Source organism: Quercus suber, unplaced genomic scaffold, assembly GCF_002906115.3.
Source record: "Quercus suber isolate HL8 unplaced genomic scaffold, Cork oak 2.0 scaffold_66, whole genome shotgun sequence".
Lineage (NCBI taxonomy): Eukaryota > Viridiplantae > Streptophyta > Magnoliopsida > Fagales > Fagaceae > Quercus > Quercus suber.
The window spans coordinates 69,860-78,026 of record NW_027069531.1 but is presented as its reverse complement, the minus strand read 5'-3'; positions in this window follow the sequence as shown (position 1 = coordinate 78,026).

Below are 8,167 nucleotides of genomic sequence, written 5' to 3'. Positions count from 1 at the left end.
AAAAAAAAAAAAAAAAAAGCAACGCAGAGCAAAGGAGGATTAGGCAAATTTTATTTTATTTTTTGGTTTTTTGAGAAGTACACAGTACACACATGCTGATGGAAACATGTCCTGTCATGATGGTGTCTTTTGTTTGGTTTTGTTTTGCTTTTTATGGGTCTATGGCATCGGATAATTTTTTTTTGTACTGCAACGACCCATACATGATGAATCGAAATGATGGCAGGGGTATAGTAAAGAATCTTTTGTTTTTTTATCTTCTCTTTTTCTACTTGTGGCTTAAAATATTTTTCCTGATTTAGATTAATATCTTTTCAGAGACTAATTTGGGGGGTCCATTTGGTTTTTCCACAAGATATTGCCAGCTCTATCTCTCCTAGCTTAACGTAAAAGTGTACAGTTTTTAGCTGACAAAAAATAGATTTGAAAGCAATGTTTGTGACATGTTTCAAGACTGCCACTGTCACGGTGTCACCGCCACTGAGAACTTTCATTTATTGTTCCAACAAGCCATAATACGAGTCAGCCCTGTGAAAGAGGCAAAAGCAAAAGCTGGATTCGTGCTACTCCTGTCGAAAATGTTGAAACAATCAAGGAAATACGTCTTGAGCAAACCTTTTGATATGCCTTCAATTTTCAACAACCCCCGCTCCTAGAAAAAAAAAAAGAACATTAAAAATAGAATCCCATGATTCCCATCCCATATTCCTTGAAATCAAAAGCCTATAATCCGGTAAAATAAAACATATAGGTTAGGCAACATTTTAATTTGCCTATTAATAAGTCAAACGACTTTGAATCGATGTAATAATAGCTCTATCAAATGCTCCAATATTATTTATTATTGTTGCGAATTGTGGGGTCAATAAATACGAATTAAAGAGGCCAAATTGGCCCAATACCATTAAATTTTGAAGTATTTTGCACGAAGACACTGTTTCGGAAATAATTAGCAAAATACCACTTTTTAAGTACTCGAGTTTACCAAACTCGAGTACTACATTTTTCACTTCCACCGTGGCACAATGACATGGCAATTTTAAATATTTTCTTCGTACTCGAGCTTGGTGAGCTCGAGTATATATTACTGAAGTACTCGAGCTCACCAAGCTCGAGTACTTTATTTCTATAGTACCCGAGTTTAGGAAGCTCGAGTACCTAGTGCCACATTTCATTATTACCCACTCACAACTCCGTACTGGCTCCAACCGTCGTAATAAATGTATGGTTAATGGTACTCGAGTTCTTTGAGCTCGAGTACCGTTAAAAAATAATCACCAGCCAACATTATTACTTCCATTCAGTACTTGCATTCAGTTCCGAGTCTTTCCAACTTCCTGCGCGAGTGAGATCTTTCCAGCGTAAATTTTCTTGTTTGGTCACCGTCTGCAATTCTTTGGGCTGTGTCATTGTCTCCATCAACCAACGTTCAACCCTCTTGTGACTAGTAGATAGAGGTATTGTTAAATGCTTAGTTTTTGATATTTCTGCATGGGTTAAATGACTTCAATGCTTAGTTTTTTGATATTTCTACATGGGTTAAATGACTTCAATGCTTAGTTTTTAGATTGTTTTCGTATGAGATTTTTATGCATGAGTTTCATGTAATGAGTTTTGCAATATTAACTGTGTACAACATTTGATACATACATAGTTCTATATATGTAGTGGAAATTTAACTGTGTAATGAGTTTGGCCATTTTCACCTCAAAATGAGTATTAAATTTAATTACATAATATAATAGTAGAAATATAATAGTACTCACTGGCATTAATAGTTCAGAACCATCAATATAAAATTAATATGAAAATTGACAAGAAATATTTTCTACCTATATGCTAAACATAAAGAAAGAAATGAAAACATAAATCATATTGATAGCATTTACTCGTTCAAGGTTAGAGATTTGAGAATTGTAAGGTAAATTGGAAAAAAATTTATAATAAAATTCTAATAACATTAACTATTTTTTTCGATAAAGTAAAAAAAAATAATAATATGCAATTAATATAAACTTATAAATTATGTAAACTCCTTTTTCTTTCTATTTATACCAAGTTATCAATTTCTTCACAATTTAAAATTATCTAATATAAAAGTGGGGCTGTATATATGGTTTGGTATATTTTTCCCTTTTCCTACCGTACTGTTTCTTAATATAATCTTTCCTTCTCATACTTACATTATATAAAACTTGCATATAATATGAATTCATTTCTCAACAAAGAAATTGGCTTAATAAAATAAAGTCGAAATGGTTGACATTTTTTTATTTTATATGTGTATAAAATATATATATATATATATATGGTTAAGTGCACATTATGATCGAGATTCAATTATTTATATGTCTATACACATAGTCAAGGAGTTTGATTTTGAATAGAAATACTTTTTATCATATGCCAAATTTATGTAACTATTTATAGTTTATGACAACTTTTAATATTGTTAATAATAGGTCGGTGATGGATTTTCACTTTTTCTATGTGTACTACGATGGAGAGACGTATTATCATGAGTTAAATGGGTTGTCATACCAAGGCTCAAACCAAAAGCAAAAATGTGTTAAGGTGAAGCGTGGGATAGGGCTTATGAATTTGAAACGAAGAATATTGAAGGCGATGGGGTTAGACCAGTCTAGGCATAACATTTCAATCGTGTATCGAGCACCTCAATTGGTTGTAGGCACCCAAGTTGTCTACAAGTCACTACAATTATCGGGTGGCGCTGAAGTGAAGATGATGTGGGAAGTTGTTGAACAAATGGTGGTGAAAGGATTTGTTGCTTCGGAGCTCTATGTTACTGTTGAGCCCACCATAGTAGAGGCTGGAGAGGGTTCACAACATACTGTTTTGGATGGAACTATAGATGAGCACATCGAGTCAATACCATTGCAATCTTATCAAGGGTGTGTAGAGAACACAAGAGATGGGTATGACAATGAACCATGGCAGGCATTTCCTGGTGTGAACTCAACTGAGGAGGAGGCAGGGCCCAGGAAATGCATGAAGGAGAGCATTTATCTCATGATGAGCTGCATGGGGGCACATTTGAAAATGAAGATGATTACGGAGTTGCTGATGATGCAACCCATATTGATGTTACTAGGGATGACTTCGAAGAGTTCCTAGATACCATGGGTGAACATGAGGATGTTGATCATATTGAAGATGTGGTTGTAGAAGAGAATAGAGATACATGCCCGGTCCCGATCCTACACCGGAATGGTTCACCAAAAACACTTGGGATAATATGTTTGATCCATCACCGGTTATGCAAGCGGAAGTATCAAGTTGGACACCTGGGGAGCAGCCACTGAAAGGGATGGTATTTGCAACTAAATTGGCAGTACGACATGCGTTGACCTGGTACGCAGTGCAAGAGAATTTTAGCTTCAAAACTGAGTATTCAGACTCAGAGAGGCTTATGGTGAGTTGTGAGGATGATTCCTGTCCATGGTCAGTCCGTGCAATTTGTTGCAAAGGAGACAATGTCTGGAAGATCGCAAAATGCAAGGGCCCCCACATGTGCGATAAAATTCAGAATGCTCATGATGGTCGGATGATTGATTCAGTGTTTCTAGCATACGTACTTGAGCGCTATATACGAGAAGACCCTGCGTATAAGATAAAGAACTTACGCCACGTTGCTTTGGCAGACTTAAAACATGAAGTATCTCACTACAAGGTATTCTAGCAACTTGCATTCTTTTTCAATACAATGTAGAGACATCAGTTTTATGTGAACTTTAAGCACAATATTTTTCCCCACAACCCATGAATACCTTATATTATGTGAAGTATAAGCACAATATTCAGGTTATAGCCTTACAAGTCCTGATTTTTTTTCTTCAGCTATAATTATTTAACATGTATTCATTTCTAACGTAATCATTATGGTTCACATACAAGGTATGGGATGCCAAAAAGGCCGTTGCAGCTATATACGGGGATTTTAAGAGTCATATGCAGAGTTGCCGCGTTTTTTGGCAGGACTTCAAGATGCAAGTCCAGGTACACAGTATAAGTTACTAGTAGATGATAATTATGAACGAGGAACCTGTACATTCAGGTCTGTATTTTGGGCGTTTCGTCCATGTATTGTTGGGTTTAAGAAGTGTAGGCCTGTGATTAGCATTGATGCAACCCACCTCTATGGAAAATATAAAGGAAAATTGATACTGGCCGCGTGGACTGGCCGCCCTTGCATGCCAAATCTCTTAAAATATTGGTGGGTTAATTTGGGTCTTGAAGACCGGTGGGCTATCGTGTTGCCACTGCAAGTCTTGTGGATTTGAGTTATTTGATTTTATTTTGAGTTTGGGTTGCAATTTGGATTTTGTGTTGATTAGGTAGTCTAATTTTGTGATGGGATGATCACAAAGGATGGGATGATCACAAATTTATATATATATATTGATGAAGTGTGACTTCGTCAGCCAATGAATGCAATCAGTGACGAACTGAAACCTCGTGAATGTCCTTTCCTGATGGATGGTCACCGGTGTGGTGCCTGCCACAACGTCTCCGATGCTAAAGTCAGTGTCTAGAATTATATTAGAGCAAAACAAACACACAGCGTCAATGTAAAAGAAATGTTCATACCTCTCTCGTTGGGGGATGAAGGATTTATATATGTTGTTGTAGATTTTAGCCGTTGGGTGATTTATGGTGCTTTAACTTCTCTCTGCGTAACGCCTGCTGGCATTATTAAGTGGCTTTAAGTCGGTCCCAACGGTCTGTTCGTCTGGATGTGTAACCGCCCCTTATCATTTACTGGCGGTAATGATGGAGGGGATACCATCGTCAATGACGTGTGTTCTCGTCACTACCGATCTTCCTCGTCATCGGCCTTACCTCTTGCAGGATCTACTTCGTCAGTCCCATCATATATATATATATATATTTGAATGCATTATCTTTTTTCGAATTAAGCAAAATGCTTCTACCCTTTTGTTTTTTTGGTAAAAAGAAAAAGGAAAAAGAAAAGATAAATCCTTTTCCTATACAAAACACGACTTTGAGTCTTGGCACTTGGATATGGATCCAAAACGACCTGTTTAATGTCGATGGGACCCACAAAGTGTATCAAATAACCGTTTCCTATGGATTATCTTTATTTATTTATTTTTTGTTTAAATAATTTTTTTATTAAAAAAAAACACTCTTGCATCAAAAAGCGTAAAATGTGGTGATATGCTTTGTGTGAGTTTATAAAAAGTAGCCAAAAAAGGGAGACACCAGGTTGTCCTTTTCTTTCCTTTCGTATTCTTTGCTTTGCTGGGTCTCGGAGTCGGACTCTCGGACCAATATTTAAAACGCGTAGACTCATACGTGGATGATCCAAAAATGCTCGGTCACTTTTTCTCTAGTGCAATGATCTTCCTCTGCAACCATGTGGACCCCGCACGCATTTACTTTTGACGTAAAATCAGAGTCTCTCTGTCTCTGAGCAACTGTTTTCTTGGGGATGGATCAAAGTTTCCACTGATTTGGTTTGTTTCTGGTTTCTATGGTTTCATAATAAAAAAGGTGTTGCAATTGCAAAAGCCTTGGGAATTGGTACCAAAGTTCCACACTTTTGGTTTGAATGGTTTTGCTTTTGCATGTCGTCTTGCACAGCCCGTTTCTCTGGTTGCATAAGTCTGGTGATGGATCGATTGCATCTCTGTCTAAGCCCAGTCCAACATATGAGTAGGAATGTGGTACTAATAACTATAATTGGGTCTCATGCTCTCCAAATAAGCCCATGTCCAATGGGGCTCAAATACATTTATCTTTTTAGTCCGAATAAAGATAAACACATTTCCATTAAAATAACTAATAAATAAATAATTGGACTATTGAGAAATGCTATATTACAATATTTTTACAACAAATCATAAATAACAGGTATTTATGAGTTGTTATTAGTTGTTAAAAAAGTAGTTTAAGTGGTATGTTTAAATTATAACTAATAATAATTTACCATTTATTATTTATTGTGAAAATATTATGAAAATGTTGTTGACATATCATTTCTCGAATATATAATACAGGCATGTTGACGTAGCACTTCCGAGGTTTTTTTGAGATAGTGGAACTCGATACTCAAGATAATGTAACGTCTGTTGGCTGCTACTACTAGTGTGTTTTCCATATATAATAAAACAATGTAATCAGTCTTCCTAATGTGTAAGTAAATTATACTATACAATATTTAAGACTAAATTGTAAATTACAATTTATTAAAATTTGAGATAGTTTTGATTTTGCCTCTTAAAGTTTCAAAGTTTGATTTACTCTTCTAATTTTATCTATTGTTTTTTATTGGGAGCCCTTATGTTCCATCCATGCATGTGCTAATGTGTTTGTTAAGTAACACATCCTCTAAAATGATGTAGTTTTAACACATTAAAACTACATCAATTTTGTTCATATTGGAAAGTATATAATTTTTTTCTTTCTAACTTTTTTTCACCTTTTATTTTCCCAAAAAAAATCTTTTTTTTTTTTTAGAAACAAACTTGTAAAAAGGAAAAATAAAAGAAAATATAAAAAAATCTGCTTGACAAACATTCAGTTCAAAGAAAATTATATCAACAATGATTCAATCTCATCCTAAAATAAAACTAAAATTTTTATCCCATATGATATTTTCTTTGCATCACCAATCATGGCCACCACAAAGCACCCACAGCCACTAGTCAAATTGTTTGCACTGAACCCTGAAACATACTTGTATCCATAGAGCATGAAACTCAAGAACCACAAAAATGTACAAGAAACTCATCGCCAATTGGCCTACTAGCCCATAAAAAACCCACCACCACCACCAAAGCCATATCACAAATCAACCACCGCCATGCTAAGCCTATGAGAGACCCATTCATAAAGCACAAATCAACTACAAAGCCAAATATAACCCGACCATGATTGAGTCATATGCAAACCAAAATTGCTGAGCCATGCACAAACTCAATCCATAATGGACTAGCCCCCAAACTCGAAACACTATGGTCAAAATGAAACCTTCGTCCACAAAGATAACCTAGTTCGTGACCAATGTGGAAACCTCATATTATCAATGCTACCACTGCAACAAATGTGTTTCCGTCAAAACCCATATGTGTCAAAATGAAACCTTCGTCCACAAAGATAACCTAGTTCGTGACCAATGTGGAAACCTCATATTATCAATGCTACCACTGCAACAAATGTGTTTCCGTCAAAACCCATATGTTATCTGCCACAAGTGCAAAAAAGAAAAAAAAAAAGACTTTGTTGAAATAATTTTGACCATTTTAACATTTGAAACTTGCATCAACGAGCTTAATTGGCAGCAGCTGATAAGTGTAATTTTTACATGATTTTTATTATCCTCTTATTTATTAAAATTGTTAGTTTTCCTTTATTTCTTTTGATTTGATTTGATTTTTTTTATTTATATTTATCTATTCATTTGTGCTTTGAAGGAATGAGAAGAGCAAGGAATCAAAGGAATTTTGTACAAAATCCAAGTCCAATTCGGATTAGGATTCCAGCCTGCACATTAGTTGGTATTTTCAGCATAACTTTGGGCTCAGATATCCAATCGAGATGATTCAGGTTGGGCTGGAAAGTTAACTTAAAGGGCTACAACTTTGTAGTTTACCAAAAGTCCGAATTCTGACGTTAAATGGGCCAAAATCATCGGTTAAGTGAAGCCTAAAAATCTAGGATTTTCTCCAAACGGGAATAGGATTCCTTGACCTATTTAAAGGCTCTTTAGGGTAAAAAGAAAAAAAAAAGGAGAGAAAACCTGAGAGGAAAAGGGGGCTGCCGCATTGAAGATTTTTCTTTTAGGAGTCTTTCTGAAGAGGAGGATCTGAGGGCAAAGGCGAGAGTTTCATGTCGATCAACCATCAGATGAAAGACATAAGTTTTATTTGTTTTCTTTTCAGTTTTATTATGAACTAAATTTTATTTTCTAGAGCGTTGATGTAGTCTAGCAATGAACACACAATTTATATTCTGAATTATTTTATTTTTAATATTTCCATGATTGAGTGTTTAATTCTTATTCTTAATGCTTACTATTTTTTACGAATTATGGTTTGATCAATTGAATTACAATGAGACCGAGAGGTGATTTGTTATTTTAGTTCTAGAATTAAACACCATTAGTTGAGCGAAAGTAGAGATG